We start from the raw sequence: 15,609 nt of genomic DNA, 5'->3' as shown, positions 1-15,609 counted from the left end.
TTTAACTCCTGTCTCATGAATTATGTCTCATCAAGATATTTATTGCCTTTTGCCGATTTTTCACCAAAAAAGTTTATAAGTTACTGTAAAGTCATTATGTCCATAAACATATTGTAAATGCGGAACTGAGGTAATTTCAAATGCATTGTAGATCACCTCTGGGGAATAAGGTGTCTCAAACACACCACTGAAAACACATAGGCAAAGAAATAAATTGAAATTTTGGGGCTCTGAAAGAAACTGGTTGGAGGAAAATGCTCCACAGTTTATCCAAGATGATACCTTGATTGGACTTGATGATCCTGATGAGTCCCTTCCAGCTCAGGATATTCTATGATTTTATGACCTTTAGAAGTGGTTAGGAGTTTTGTTTTACAAGTCCAATATTCTTTCACTATGCACAAATAGCAAACTTCTGGCAATGTTTTACTTTACGTGGGTTCTTTTTAGCTCTAATAATAATAATTATTTTCTAAATTTCTATTGAAATAAATACTTTCTATACCAAAATGTGGTAGCCAGAAATTCACCTGCAAGAGTAACAAAGATTAACTAGGCATTGCAAGATCTCGGTTCACTCTGAGAGTCGTTAGTATCTTTATGTCAAAATGTTCCAGGCTTCTCAGGCAGATTTATCCCAGATGCTTGCATACATTTATTTGTTATTATCATATGGATTATGTATACAGAGTTGTAAAACAGCAATTTTTTTTCAGAGGTTCCATATAGAACAATGTCGAAAACTATAAAATGTTACTAATCAATATGGTAATAAGAGGCTCCTGGTGCAAACCGCTACATATGACCTGAATTTACAATGCATGAGATAAAAAAAGAATTAATATCCTGCTGATTTGCTGTAAGTCTACCATCACCTAGAAGAAGCAGTTCTGATAAGAAAGAAAAAGTATTAAATGACACTGCTTATTTCATGTGTGATCCAATATTGCCTTTTGGGAAATATTAGGCATTTCAAACAAAGAAGTATAAACGAAAATACAGATTTAGGCCAATACTTTTCAAGGTCAAGTAATAAACAATCTTCCTCTCTCACTGTCTATAAGAATTATTTCACACCTTTGCTCTAGAAGCGATAATTCAGACCTTTTGGCATTGGTCACTAGTCAATAAATTAGATGGTTGGAATAATGTTGGAACCTTATGACTCTGGTCCTTAAGAAAGTAAAGGAAAAAAAGTCTTTTCATTCTCTTTTTCTTATGCTCTGAGGGCAAGCAATGTTACTGTTGTGTCCTATGATTGTCATCCTATATTCATCTGCACTCTTAAATCTGTGCTTCAAGTCCAGTTTGTATGTATGGATTGCTGCAGCATGAGACTTCAGTGGGACTGAAAACAGTGTCAAAGAGCAAAGAATGCAGCTTCTTATTTTAAGAAATCTCGATCTATTTTATCTTCTATGTAAAAACAAGATGATTTTTTTCCTCCCACCTATTTTGCAATCAACCAACATACATTCTTCATTCAGTTGTATGGACTACTGATATGGTTTGAAGCTGGCTCCCTGCCAAGTCTCCAAACCTTACCACCAGAAGTCTCCCCCCCCCAACCTCAGGGAGAAGAGGGAGAAAAAACTAAGAAAAACCCGAAACGAGAGAGAGACAACCAAAGTGAGATATATAAATATATTTACACTTATATACAATTTCACAAGGGAAAGGGAAGGGGGAAAGGAAAAAAGGAACAAAACTAAAATAAAATATATAGATATCCCAAGACCCAATATCTAACAACTAAAAAGTTAGCAAAGAAAAATAGCTCACTACTCCCCTGGGACAACTGAGAGTCGCTCCGGAACGATCGCCAGCAACCTCTGTCTCCCAAGGTCGACAAGGCCTAACCAGGCCTCGCTCCCCAACACGGCAGACTCAACAGCAGGGAACCTGCACCTCCAAGCCGCCGGAAGGAAAGAGAGCGAAGGCCTCTCCTCCTCTCTTCTTATAATCTGGCTTACGTAAAAATCGTAGGGAATACTGGGTAAATCTGGACCCTTCCTTGGTTACAAACTGGTCACCAAGGAAGGCCTAGCCCAAACCACCACAACTACTCTGACTTAGAGATTTCACATCATAAAACTTAAATAAATTTTTAAGTTATTTTAATTAGCGTGATTTCCAGAGGCATTAACTGAGCTGAGGAAATTTTAGATATTGGACATATTTTTTCTAAGAGATGTATCCCAGAATACTTAAAGACCTAGACTAAGATCTTATACAGCCTAGTTACTCTCTGCTTCAGTACTCCTTTCTTCAGGGTTACGTCACAGATTAGGAAATACAAAGGAAAGGGTTATTATTTTATTTATTATTGTCCCTATTTTGCAAAGTGCTTCCTATATGTGAACCTCTAGGAAGTCTGTGGCAGAACCAAACTTGTTGATTAAGCAGACTAATTTCCATAACATTCTTTATGGCTTTTGACTGAAATTCAGTTGCCTGAAAGAAAAAAAAATAGGGGGGGGGTGTACAAAAATGTGTAAAATAATCTTAGCAACTTTTTTTTTTCCTCACTATGACAATGTGTAAATTTGTTTTCAGATGTGACTTGCAAGTGATGGAAGTCAACCACATGTAGCTTTCCATCAATTTCAACTACTAAGTGAGAAAAAAAGGGTGAGTCAGCATGTGCAGCACTGAACTTTGATCTTCCTTGTGTCTATTTTTAAGTGACCTAAATCACCATGGAATAGTTCAATGAGGTTTTAGCAGAGTTCTCACCAAGATTCCTTCAGTAGGATCATCAAACACATATTTCATGCTTTGGTGTGTCATCAAATGCAGATTCCCTGGGAAGTCAAAGTAACCGAGTTTAGTAATTTACACCACAGTTGGTCCAAAGGGACATCTGCTTGTACGCTTGTAATATTAGAGATGAAAAACACCAACAAGAACAAGTAGAAATGTGGTTTTCCTATCACGGGGCTATTGGAGGTTTTTCCTGCTGCTTCTTCAGTGACTTTGTATTTTCAACTATTCAAATTTCACATCTTTCCCTTGTACAAGATGTACAGGAATAAAAAGATGTAAACCTAAGAGTGTTTTTCTATCCTTACTAAATGTGTTAACTAAAAGGTAGACACTGTTAGCAGAAGTCACAAAATATGTTTATTTGAAAGCTATTATTATCCTAACAGAAAATAAATGCTATTTAGTACTGGTTGAATACTCATCATTTTTGTCTTCCTCATAATGAAACTCATAGTTATTTCTGTCCTAGGTTTTCAGAGGAATGACTGCAGAAATAGGGATAACCAGAGAGTTTTATGCCTATTTTAAAAGTGCTACTAGGATTAATTGCCATCAGTGCAACACCATCTGTCATTGTCCGACAACAACACATCATGTACGCATCCAATTAGTAAATTCAGGATGCAGTTTAATTCATCAAATATAAAGCTTCAAATCTAAGACTCGTTATTTCTCTATTCACTTCAATAGTCTCTTATTTCATCTGATATAGTCTCATCTCATCCCTCTTTTTTCTGCTCTTCGCTTTACTTCACCTTCAGTTTGCATCTCAAATTGCACTTAGAAAACAATATTTTTTCACAGTTTTATGCACTTTGCCTATCATATATACAAAGATCTAATTTAGAACTATGATAAATAGTCTTTTTATTCAAAGTACAACCTAACTAAAAGGATTAATGATATTTTTGATCTTCACATTTGAAAAATCAAAATATTTCTGTCTACTGTTGCCTAGGCTTTCTTCACTTACAGGTTCAAATGGCAGAAAATTGCATTAAGCACAGCAATAACCTTTGTTCATTATCTTTATTCCTCTAAAGAAAGAGTCTGGGAGGTTCTGTGTGCTTGCCTATGTACATTTGTGCTTAATTGAAAATCCATGACAGTGTGTTGGAAGAAAATATTGTGGGAATTGTTTTCTAAGCTTGGATTTCTTTGCACTAGGAGAGCAGTTTTTTCATCAGATTTGATAAATAACTTCACTGATAAATAAATTTTACTCCTTTAAGACTGTCATGCTATGACAGAATATTTCCAAAGCACATATTGTTCCTGGTGGTGATGGCAGAAATTTTAAACATGCTTAACTATTTGATCCTGTAAGAATGTTTTTGTAGCTTCTCCTTTCATTCAAATGGTCAGCTGTAGATACTAATTTTATCTCACGATTTCATTCTGCTGCTGTCAAAATGATCACAGTGGAAAATATTTCTTTCCAAAGATGCTGTATAAGTATAGAAACGTCATTTTTCTCTCTAAAATGTTTGTTTTGAATGGACTGGTGCTCGATTATTGTAAGGCAAAGAATGGTAATCCCAGTACTGAGGAAGACATCTGTCCCCAAAGCAGGAAGATGTATTTTTGTACATTACAGAGACAGACTTCCAGTTTTTCTTATTGTTTACCTTGAATACTTATCTGCTTTTTCATCATTTGTTTGAAAATAATTCCACAAATGTATTTTAAAAACATACAGAACAAGAAATATAGTGAGTAAAATGATCTCTTGATACTTGCAGCTGCCTTTCATCACTCATTATCTATCATTCCTAATGATATTAGGTATTAGCACCCAGATGATATTATTATAATGATATTAGGTATGAGCACCCTGAATAGATTACATCCTGGAATTAGGACTATTGAGACAAGATCTTTCTGAAGGTCCTTTGGACCCCTTCTTAATCTATGCTAATTGCTGGGTTAATGTTCTGGGAAAAAAAAAAGTAATAATAAACCTCACATTTAAAATGTTGCTTAAACAGTTCTCATACATAACCCTGAATGCCGGCACTCTGAGATCAGTGACTGTAATCCCTAAATCTCATTTCTACTTTTTCACATATACATGTTCCTTGATCCTTTCAATGACAGTGTTTGTGAGCAGTAATAAAATTACAGGGCATTTTGTACAGCAGCATGCTTAAGATACTAGACAAGAGTGATGAATGACTATGGGGAGAGCTGACTTAAATTCACCCCCAAGGCCAATACTATGGGTTGGGTTGGTAAAAAAAATACAGATGTTTAAGAAATACAATTCATTGTTAAGCAAGACTTAATTGTAGTTCTGTTTTTTACTTGATGTTGTAGAGCACGTTTTCCGGAAGAGAGAGTGATATCTTCTATTGCATGCCATGCCATCCAACTCCTGAGTAAAATGATCTTTGAGTTTCAGCTCTTGACCATCAGCACTGTTCCCTTTGTCCTGAAACACACAGATCATATCTTAAAAAGATATTATATCATGATACTATATCTTCAAAGGTTCCTTAATCCTTGAATGTCAGTTCCTTATTTTTCCTGTGTTATTGAAAGACTTCTTCCAGTGAGCACACATGAAAAGTAGCTGGCAGAACAATGGTAGGATCAGGCCTAGAAAATGCCCTCCTATTTACCAATACAAGAAAAAATGAATTCAATCTATACTTGCAAACACAAAAACATGTAAGGTTTTGTATTGTTTTTCCTCTTCAGCTTTTTCTCACAAGTTTTAAAATAGCTATAAGCTGTTTGTTCATACTAATGTAGGCCGGTAACCACTCTTGCACCCTCTTCACTATTAAGAGTCTTCTGTGCTTGGTCTTTCTCAGAAGACTTTGTATTCATTCATGCCTGCAAAAATTTAGTTCCACAGATGTCTGATACTTCTCATAAGAAGTTAAAGGTCTTATTTTAAATGGGAAAGGATATTGGTCAAAAAAAGATAAGCCATCCAATAAAGGAAAGAGCTTGACATGCAAAGTAATGTGATCATTGAGAAGGATATGCAAGTGTGTCTGTGATCCAAAAATCACTCTTTTGGTTGCTGTCTGATCCCATAGGACCTGTCTTGCTGAGGGCTGTGAAGAAGCAGAGGGTTGTTTGGCACTAGAACAGGTTCCACAGAAAAATGGTCGCAGCACCAAGACTGACAGAGTTCAAGAAGTATTTGATGACGCTCTCAGGCACCTGCTGTGACTCTTGGGGGTGGTCCTGTGCAGGACCAGGAGTTGCACTCAATGAGCCTTGTGGGTCCTTTCCAACTCAGCATATTCTCTGATTCTGTGAAATACTTGTGCTTTTGCAGAGTTTTGCCACATTGACAAAGCTTGGGCTTTGTCATTACTGATGTTCTTATGTCAAATCACCACTGCTCCACACATATCCCTGGAGCCCCTACAACCCACACAAGGCACCAGCAGGGAGGACATTTTGTGGTAAGAAGATACATTACATTTTTCCCAGTGGCTCTGATGGATGTGGGAGATGTGATCTGAGTGTTGCCCCCCAAGACCATTTACAAGCTATCATCTCACCCAGTACCTGCTGGAAACAGTCTCATATACCTCAACCAGAGGAGTTCAGAGAATGGCTTTTGAGTGAGGTCTGTCCTGTGTGTTCTGCCAAGGCCTGTGGCATTTTCAGCTGTGAAATACTGGTGTCACAGGAAATAGGAAGGGAAGGCATTTGAGTGGCAGCATCGATAAATCAGGGAAGTACTGACTCCACATTCCTCTTTGTGCTTGAAAAGATCATAGCACTCTGATGTGAAGAGGACACAGGGCAAGCAAAGCAGACACAAGACCTCATGGTGCTTGCTCTCATGGACAGGCTAACAGCTCACACAGTCTCCTGTTCATCAATAATGTTCACATTTCACCAGATGAAGTAAAGAGAGTTGTACAGAGGCAGGGACCTCCCTCGACCAGACATTAGGAAGAAATTTTTTACTGTGAGGGTGGCGAGACAGTGACAGAAATTTTTTACTGTGAGGGTGGTGGAACAGGTTGCTCAGAGAAGCTGTGAACTCCCCATCCCTGGAGCTGTTCAAGGCCAGGTTGGATGGGGCTCTGAACAACCTGGTCTAGTAGAAGTTGTCCCTGCTCATGGCGGGAGGGATTGCAACTAGATAATCTCTAAGGTCCCTTCCAATCCAAACTATTCGGTGAGTCTATATTCTGTTATTCTATGGTTCTATACACTTATCCCTTTAGCCTGTAGCTTTTCTACAGAAGAATTTCTACTGCCACCAACTTAAAGGAACGTATATTTGTCTCACGCTTTCCATAGCCAGCTTTGGGGATTATGGATTCACCATGTCCTGGCAGCACTGGTTTCAGGTCAGATTGGGAATGAGCACATTTAGTGTCAAACCTTTTTAAGGTGAATTTATTGACTCAGTACACCATAGTATACATGAGAACATCGTTTTACCCCTTTTTTTCTCTTTTATCTCTGATGTGTGCATTGTGCATCCTTCAGTCTTTCTTAGTTATTTTTGTTTTTTCTCTGGTCTTCCTTCCCTTTCCTTTTTCTTTTTGTCCTTGCATAACTGACATGTGAGTGTGCATCAGTTTTCTTTGCATTCAGAATCAGTTAGCCATGACACAAAATACTAAGGTCGAAGAGCAGAGAAACACAATTATGGTACTTCAATATCCTGCTTTGGAGAGGCTTCAGAACAAACTCTGACATTTAATGAATCAATATACAGTTGCCATGACAACCTTAGTGATCACATTTGACCTTGCCACCATGGAATCCTTCCTTTAAGAAACAGGCAAACAAGAGTGTTTGCTGCATGAACTTTCATACTCCTGATTAAAAACTGAACGCCAAGTTCTGAACAGCCCAGCAGCATCTGCGGTATGATTAGTGTAAGAAAAAAATAATGCATTAAATTGTGACTCCGTGTTTTGAATGTTTCTTTGAGGTCACAGGTATGGGAGAAACTGGAATTTTAAGTACTTTGGAATCAGATTCTTCTTATGTAGAACAAGCTGCAGAAAAAAACAATCAGAAGATCACATTGTCTTTCTGTCTCTCTGTAAGTCTGTTGTGCTTTATTATAATACCTTGAATCATGGTTTTTGGAGCAGGGATTAGCAATTGTAGTGAATATGCATCATAGCTAATCTTGGGTGATGTGATCTCTTGTGTTGGCAAGAAGCTGAGCTGTTGTCAACTATCTTATTGCTACTTTGCAACAGTTAAAATGCACTTTAAAATATGCTAAAAACAAACAATAATGAACAAGAGTTTGAGAGAGTAACAGTACCTGGATTGATCTTGGAGGGTAATCATTGCCTCCACCGACACTTTCAGGCTAAGTACATAAAGGTGTAAGCTATTCAAACAGCATAATGCCTCTTGCCTTGTTGCTTCGTGATATTCACCATATGCAGACAGTGCCATTCCTTCTTGTTTTAATAATGCCTCTCTTGACATATAGCTACTTATTATTTTCTGACTGTTAATTTTTACAAGCTTTTGCTTTTTGAATTACTGACACATGGCATATTACAGCTTCATTCTCCTACAAACATTTGAACTTATGAAACAATAAAACCTTGTATTCACCTAGGGACTCTTTAAAACATCATCTAATAAAAATCTTTAATATGTAGTTCTTGCTCTTTGGGAAGGTTTATGTACAGCATCTTTGTGTTCTGTTCCCCAGTGTGTCTTGGGATGGAACTATGTCTGACCTCAATATCAAGCAGTTCAAATTATTTGGATTTCTTATTCCCTTCGTTTTTAGTTTTTTTCTTGTTTTTTCTTTTCTTTTTTTTTTTTAATGAAAAGATTGTAAAATCCAGAAAACTGGTGTAGACATCTGGAATGGTTGCCTCTCAGCTGAGGAGAAAAGTTCGTGGTAAGAAACCTACCAGTTTGCTGGGCAATAGCGAATACGTGCCACCGCAGAAATGTGTTGATGGATTTTCAAATGACAGGAGCTAGGAGGTGATGGAACCTGTGTAAGTTAATACATGCGCATTTCTCTGTGCCCTCTTTTTCTAGATTTACCTTTTGATTGGACTTAATCCAATTAATTTTACATTTTCTCCCTTTGGAAAACTTTTCCCTATAATGTGATTACTCTTCAGGTTAAGAAAAACATACATTTTGGGGAAAATATTTGATTTCTAATTAAATTAAAGTTTCTGGAAGACTTAGACACTTTTGCAAAAAGTGTTTGTTTCATTAAGAGTAGGGTGCTGAGTGCTGTACGTTATGTTGGCCTGAGTCAGTAAGATCTACAGTCTCTTTGTTGTCATTTGCATCTTTTTTTTTATAAAAGAACTTAATTTGGAAATTTTGAAGATGTAAAAAAAAATTTATGATCTTTTTCACCCTCATGTATGCCCTCATTCTATTAAATTTTCAACTGGTTTCACACAAGTTACATTTCTTTAGATCCCCTTGATACTTAGATAATGGTGTACTCTTAATACTAGTCCATGTGAGAATTACTTTTTACATCACTAGAAAAAGTTCAAAAACTAGTGATGAGTGGTGCAGTAGAAAAAGTTTTCTCTAAAAAATTGGAGAAATCATTTGTAAAAATGATGTGACGTTGAAACAAATCTGGCTATTATATACAAGGGTTTTAGATCTCTTTAACTACAAAATTGAATTTTGTGCTTCTTTTACAATTTTATTCTGCAGGAAGTTCATTTTAGGCTTTAACACTTTCCAGTTTTTAGCATTAAATAGTGCCCTGATACTGTTTTATATTATATTGCAGTATTTTATTTTCAAGTCTTCACCTTTTTTTTTTTTTTGACTAAAATAACATACCTGATGTGGCTATATTTACAGTGTTTGACCTTTCAAAAGACTGTGCTCTTTCCAAAAATCATTCCAGTTGTCAAGAAAACTATGGCTATAAATCAAGACCTATGCTTTGTGTCAGACTGCTAAGCTCTGTGAGGAGCTAGCAAAGCTGGCTCAGGATGGGACCAAGCTGGTAAGATCCTGTTGGTATGAAGGCTCCTAATATTAGTGCATCACTCTGATATCTGAGAGGTTTGAGGTGCCCGGGGCAGGAGGGTTACAAGAAAAAACAGGAAAGAAACTGGAAGAATATGAGAAAAGTTTTACTCATTCCGTATTTTTAACATACCCCAAGAAAGAAAAAAATATGTGCAGAAGGCAGCATGAACTTGCACTGTTCTATAAAAATCTGTCAGGATTTTACATCTTTCTTTCAGTTCATACGAGTACACAAGACTGCTTTTATCAAGGTACTGGGAGGCCTTTATGATAACTCCTCTGCTCCACCCAGCAAGGTTTCCTGCAAAGAAGCTGATGTGGTGAACCATTCCCCAAGAGCTGCTATTGGTATTGGCAGAAGGAAACTTGGTCCTTCCTTTCTTCTGTGCTATATCTGGAAGGAAATTGTGCCTAGGAAAGGTCTATATTCCAGTATACTAGGCAATCTTTTGATGGAAGAAGGGTCTGTCTTTGCCACAGGCCTGTCCCACAGCTCCCCAACCAAACCTGGGAATCTTAGAAGTCAGTAGGAATTAGTGATAGGAAGAAAACACGGGAATAAGTAAATGTCTGGACTCAATGATCCTAAAGGTCTTTTCCAACTTAAACAATTCTGTGATTCTGTAACACTTGCCAAAACAGAAAAATATCCAGATAAAAGAACAGAAAGATGTTCAGTTTAGGTCAGTTTAAATACGCTGAACAGAAAATGTTGCTATTTTCAGAGCACCTCATGGTACAAAGCAGTATATCTGCTGCTTAAACTTTTGCTTGCTAAACCATTTATACTTCATTTTCTTTCATTCTTCTTTCATTGATATCAGAATTACCAAATAACCCCCCCGTACATGTTCTCTACCAACCAAAACTTCTGGATTAGAAGTATCTGTGAGGCTCCATCCCTCAGGCTTTCAAACTGTGCTACTGAGCAGGGTCATCTAGCACCTTAAGGGCCTGCTCAGTTGCAGTCCTTCATAATCTTCCTTCTCTTGCTCCTTGTCAGCAGGCTTCTGTTCTCTAAAATACGATTAGGAGGTTGCTTGCCAACAGAGAAGAGTGTTTGGGGCAGGGTAGTGAGTGAGGGAACGTGATGGAGACATGGAGAGGCTGACATAGGTGGGACAGGAGAAGGAAGCATGAAGCACCTGGAAAAAAGATGTAGAGAAGCATGAAGAAGACCTAGGTGGCAAATGCAGTAACCTGTCAAAGCAGTAAGAGCTGAAGATGGAGGCAACATCTGTCATAAGAACTAGAAGGAGCCTTTAAGCCTGTTTAGTTTGCAGGACAGGGAGGGACCAAGCATAGGGTGCTTAGGAAAAAGAGTTAGGAAAGTTGGAAGCTAAAGAAGAAATGTTCCTTCCAAGCCATACAACAAGATGGTTTTCCAACACCACCTTCTTTCACATAAGTATTACACTAGTGTGAGATGAGATTTCTCATCTCTCAGGTCCATAAGTATGGCACAAGTATTGCTCAGTGTCTTTGCATCCAACAGTAGAAATTCACTTTTGTGACTGTTACAAAACCTCCCCATAAGCCCAGCCATGACCATGTAGCTACAGAGGTCATGCAGGCTGTCAGACCTTCCTCGTGAACCTAGGTAACAAGGATGCCTCATACCACAGTCATGCCTCAGTTTTGCTTTCTATCAGTCAGTATGTAACCTGCTGCTTTTGCAAGCCCAGTGCAAGCACAAGGAGCGGAGCACCATGGGCAGCTGAGCTGTGACAGGGAGCAGTTGCTGTTGGTCATGGGGAGGCAGGTTACCCCAACCACCAACAGTGGTTACACTCTCTTATTTCCCCGTAGGGAACTGAACTCTCTAGGGCATTGCTTTCTCCTCTCTCTGTCTCTCTTTTTTCCTCTTCCTCCTTCTCCTTCTTCCACTCTTCTCCTTCTCCTTACCACAGCAGAGTTGTCCATGCCACTCGGACCTGGCGGGACAGTTTGTGTTAGTTGCTGCACAAAGAGAAATTTAGAACTGACTTTGGCCTTGCTTTTCCCAGCTGGATTTTGTTCCTCCTGATAGTTTTAACTTAGCCAAATTTGTTGATGGTCTTTTCTTAATTTTATTAGTGTTAACTGGCAACATACAACTTAACTATGTCTCACACAGGGGTAGGAGAAATATTTCAGACAAGCAGCTATGTTGGACAAAATCATAGAGCTTTGAGCTAAATCTATGCTAAATTTGCTCAACTTTTACAATTTGCTCTTTGTTTTACAAGACCCCAATAACAAAAGATGTTTCCTGCAGAGCAACACTGAGAGCAGAAAAGTAGGTTTGAAAAAATGATTGGGAACTTCATAGAATGGTTTGGGTTGGAAGAGACCTTAAAGACCATCTAGTTCCAAACCCCCTGCCGTGGTCAGGGATACCTTCCATTAGATCAGGTTGCTCAAGGCCCCATTCAGCCTGGGCTTGAACAGCTCCAGGGATGGAGCATCCACAGCTTCTCTGGACAATCTGTTCCAGTGTCTTGCCACTCTCACAATAAAGAATTCCTTCCTAATATCTGATCTAAACCTACTCTCTTCCAGCTTAAGGCCATTACCCCTTGTCCAACCGCTACATGCCCTTGTGAAAAGCCCCTCTCCATCTTTCTTGTAGGTCCCTTTAGGTACTGGAAGGCTGCTACAAGGTCTTCCCGGGGCCTTCTCTTCTCCAGGCTGAACAACCCCAACTCTCTCAGCCTGTATTCATAGGAGAGGTGGTTCTGCCCTCTGATAATCTTCATGACACTCCTCTGGACTCAAATATGTCCATCTTTATAAACATCCCCATATTAGACAGATCTTTGTGCCCAGAGAAGCAGAGCCATAGCTGGAAGACATCCAGATCACGGATCACTGCTCCTACATGGTTTCTCCTCTGCCACCATGATGGTGGTCACTTGGAAGGGTGCTCTTTACATTCCCACCTTCCCAGTTGAGGACAGAAGCTCCCAGACTCCAACATGGTGACAAGGGAATCCCCATGAAAAGCAAGAAACCCCCTTCAGCAGATTATTTTTCTTCTGTTTGAGCAAGTAATTTATATCAGGTTAAAAGGGGATGTTGCAAGGGCTATTTTAGAGGAATAAATCTTATCTGTGGGAAAAATATCCAGTAGCATAGAACATACTGTATTTGAAGAAAATGCAGTAATCTGCAATAGCCAACTGAAGTCCAGTATTAGATAGAGCCAAAAAGGAACCAAAAATATTCCCTACAGGTTTCTCATTGATTTTGATTGCAATTAGCAGATAATTTCAACTATTTTAGTCAGACATACAAAATTCAGACTTGCATATTTCACAGAGAACAACAGGCCAAACAGTGAAATCCAAAGTGCCATGTTTCCTTCATCTTCCTTTCAATCCTGAGTGTTAAGATCTCCTGTGCAGAGAAGTCTGAGGAAGCCATTTTCAGAGCACAGCAAGGGTTCTGCTTCATAGGTATGATCAATGTTGTGCATTCTTGAGTGCCATCTACTGGCTTTTCATTAACTATTTACATACTCAAACAGAAAGTTCATCTGTAATATCTAGTGCTAAACAGAGTCCCACTACGATGGTCCCTATGTTTCAAAATCTAGTGCAAGGAACTCTATCTTAATATGTGCTCTTTTCTGGTAGAATGACAGAAAAAAAATTCCTAACAATTTTAAACATAGGCCAAGAAATTACATATTTTGAAGTCATTCTCAAATGCAAGCCTGTTACCAGGAAATAAAATGTACTCACTACCTATCTGCTTGCCTCCTGTCATTGGGAAAAAGAAATTTTCTTTAGACCAAAGCTGAATGGCTTTGGTTTTCAAAAAAAATCCCCCTAAATTTATTTTGGTTCTGTGTGCAATACTTTAGTTTATTCTAGTTTCAGAGATATTAAATAATTTTTGTATTTTAGAGAGGAAAATTGAGATAAACATTTTAAACCAAGCAGTTATTTTAAAATGAGAAAATAATTCACGAAAAAAGAATATTAAAATTAATATTTTTTGCATTTTCAAGATTAAACATATAAATTTTATTTAATTGCCATGAGATATCCTGAAATGTTCCAAAATCCAAAGTTCAACTTTTTTTTCATCTCTTGGTAGATGAAAGGCATGTGTTGTTCATCTGAGAATTTTGGCCCTGCTGTAGATCCCTTACTCTGTTTAGGTTTGTCTCAAGGAAAAAAAAAAAAGGCTATTTAGTATAACTTTGTGTTTTTAAGACAAAACTCACATATTCTTCTCCTAGCTGCACAGATGAAGTTCATTGTATCTAATAAGAGCTTGAATCTTTGCTGCTACATCAGTTTTAGCATGATTCATCTAACAGGTGATAAAAATTGTAACTGGGAAATTTTTTTGGTTCTGAAAGTCCAGTCTGTGCTCCCAGCTTACTACCACTGAGAAGATGAAGCTATACTTTATTACAAGGCTCGATTTAGTTTGGAAAGTATTTTCAGGCAAAAACTCCCAGCCAGATTCCAATCACCTCCACTGCATTATGTCACTAGACCTGTCACTTCAGAGGCCTGTCTGAAAGCGTGGTGTCATAAATAGAGTGCAAAGCATTGTTATAATAGTCTCTGGTCTGAGGCTAGAGTGAAAATGCGTATGTTGAACCGAAGCTGAAGTGAACTCTTTCTAGAATTTCTAAACCGATTGAGTGGGTTGGTGAGAGAAAGGAATAGAAGGGCTATTATAACCCTTTTTCCCTCGGTTTTCCTGCTCCCACTGTCTGACAGTGAATCCCCAGGATGTATAAAGCTGTCAGTTTTACAGGGGCATAGCAGGACCTGGTTGGTGTTGTTACGGGGCCACAGGAGAGAATGGAATGCACTAAAAAATGTAGCTCTGTTTCCTTAGATGGGGGCATAGTAACTGATGTCTTATAAATAAATGAAAAAGGTGTAATATGATGACCTTTTGAAATCAAAGTCATCCACAATGCAATCAATAGCAAGCTTCCATTTATTCCCCTACTAATAAGTCTTTTTTTGGCGAGTCTGTAGCTGGTAACATAAAGAAAGGATTAAAACAGCAGAAGCTGCACATTATTTTTCTCAAGCCTTATTTCCTCAAAGCCTCTCTGGTTTCCAGCCACATTGTAGAGCTTGCAGTTTTCCCTGCCTAGCCTGCGTAAACCAGACCTGATATCCTTTTGTTTTATGAAGGAAATATTTTTCCATATCTGCTGCTTAATTCCAAATCCTGGCAAAGCAAGGCAAAAGTTCATCCAGCCTTTCAAATCCAGTAGTCTTCCCAACATATTGTTTTCTGGGATTCTTCAAAGTTGTTTGTCTAAATATGTCATTTCATTGGTCATTGTTTAATTTTATGATGGTTCCTCTCAACAATCTTTTCTAATTCTAATGATTCTATTCCATAATTATCCCATCATTAGAAACTGGATAAAAGAAAAAACAAACCAAACCCAAACAACCCTAAAATAATTTGGCTTAGAATATTTACGTGAGTTGAAAATGATATTTTAGTTGCTCTTATTCTGATCTACATCTGAAAAGTTCTGTCCCCGGGCAGCTCTGTTCTCAGTGATAGATTATTACTTGTGCTTTTTTGAAAAAATTTTGAGATTCACACTTTTACAGCTATTCCCATGATAATAATTTTGATTTCTCTTCTTATAAACTGTCAAACATTTCAGCTTTCCTCCTGTTAAATCTTGTTGTTTGGCAGTCTCACACTGAAAACAGTTAAGCTGTTTTGCATAAGCAGCATTGTTCTAGAATAGCTTTAAACATATATCCACGTTCAGTGAGTGTTTAATGATTTTTTGTCTTTCTAAGCATTACAATCCCGTTTTTGTAATAAGTTACATTTTGCTGATTGAGGAGGAGTCATTCTGTGGTAGTACACCTAAAAAGC

The 15,609-nt window shown here is 38.0% G+C and overlaps 1 long non-coding RNA gene across 1 annotated transcript in view; it reads left to right on the top strand.

The window, feature by feature from the left end:
• The first annotated feature begins 1,973 nt into the window (after nt 1-1,973).
• LOC108496049 overlaps nt 1,974-15,609 on the top strand; it is a 53,977-nt gene continuing 40,341 nt past the window's right edge. Inside the window, exons 1-2 of the long non-coding RNA XR_001874296.1 lie at nt 1,974-1,996; nt 2,557-2,631. This is a non-coding gene — a long non-coding RNA (uncharacterized LOC108496049). The remainder of the gene's footprint in view (nt 1,997-2,556; nt 2,632-15,609) is intronic.

This window comes from Lepidothrix coronata, unplaced genomic scaffold (assembly GCF_001604755.1).
Source record: "Lepidothrix coronata isolate B3197 unplaced genomic scaffold, Lepidothrix_coronata-1.0 Scaffold36, whole genome shotgun sequence".
NCBI lineage: Eukaryota > Metazoa > Chordata > Aves > Passeriformes > Pipridae > Lepidothrix > Lepidothrix coronata.
Note: the sequence above shows the minus strand (reverse complement) of the source record. Positions and strands in the feature narration are given on the sequence as shown.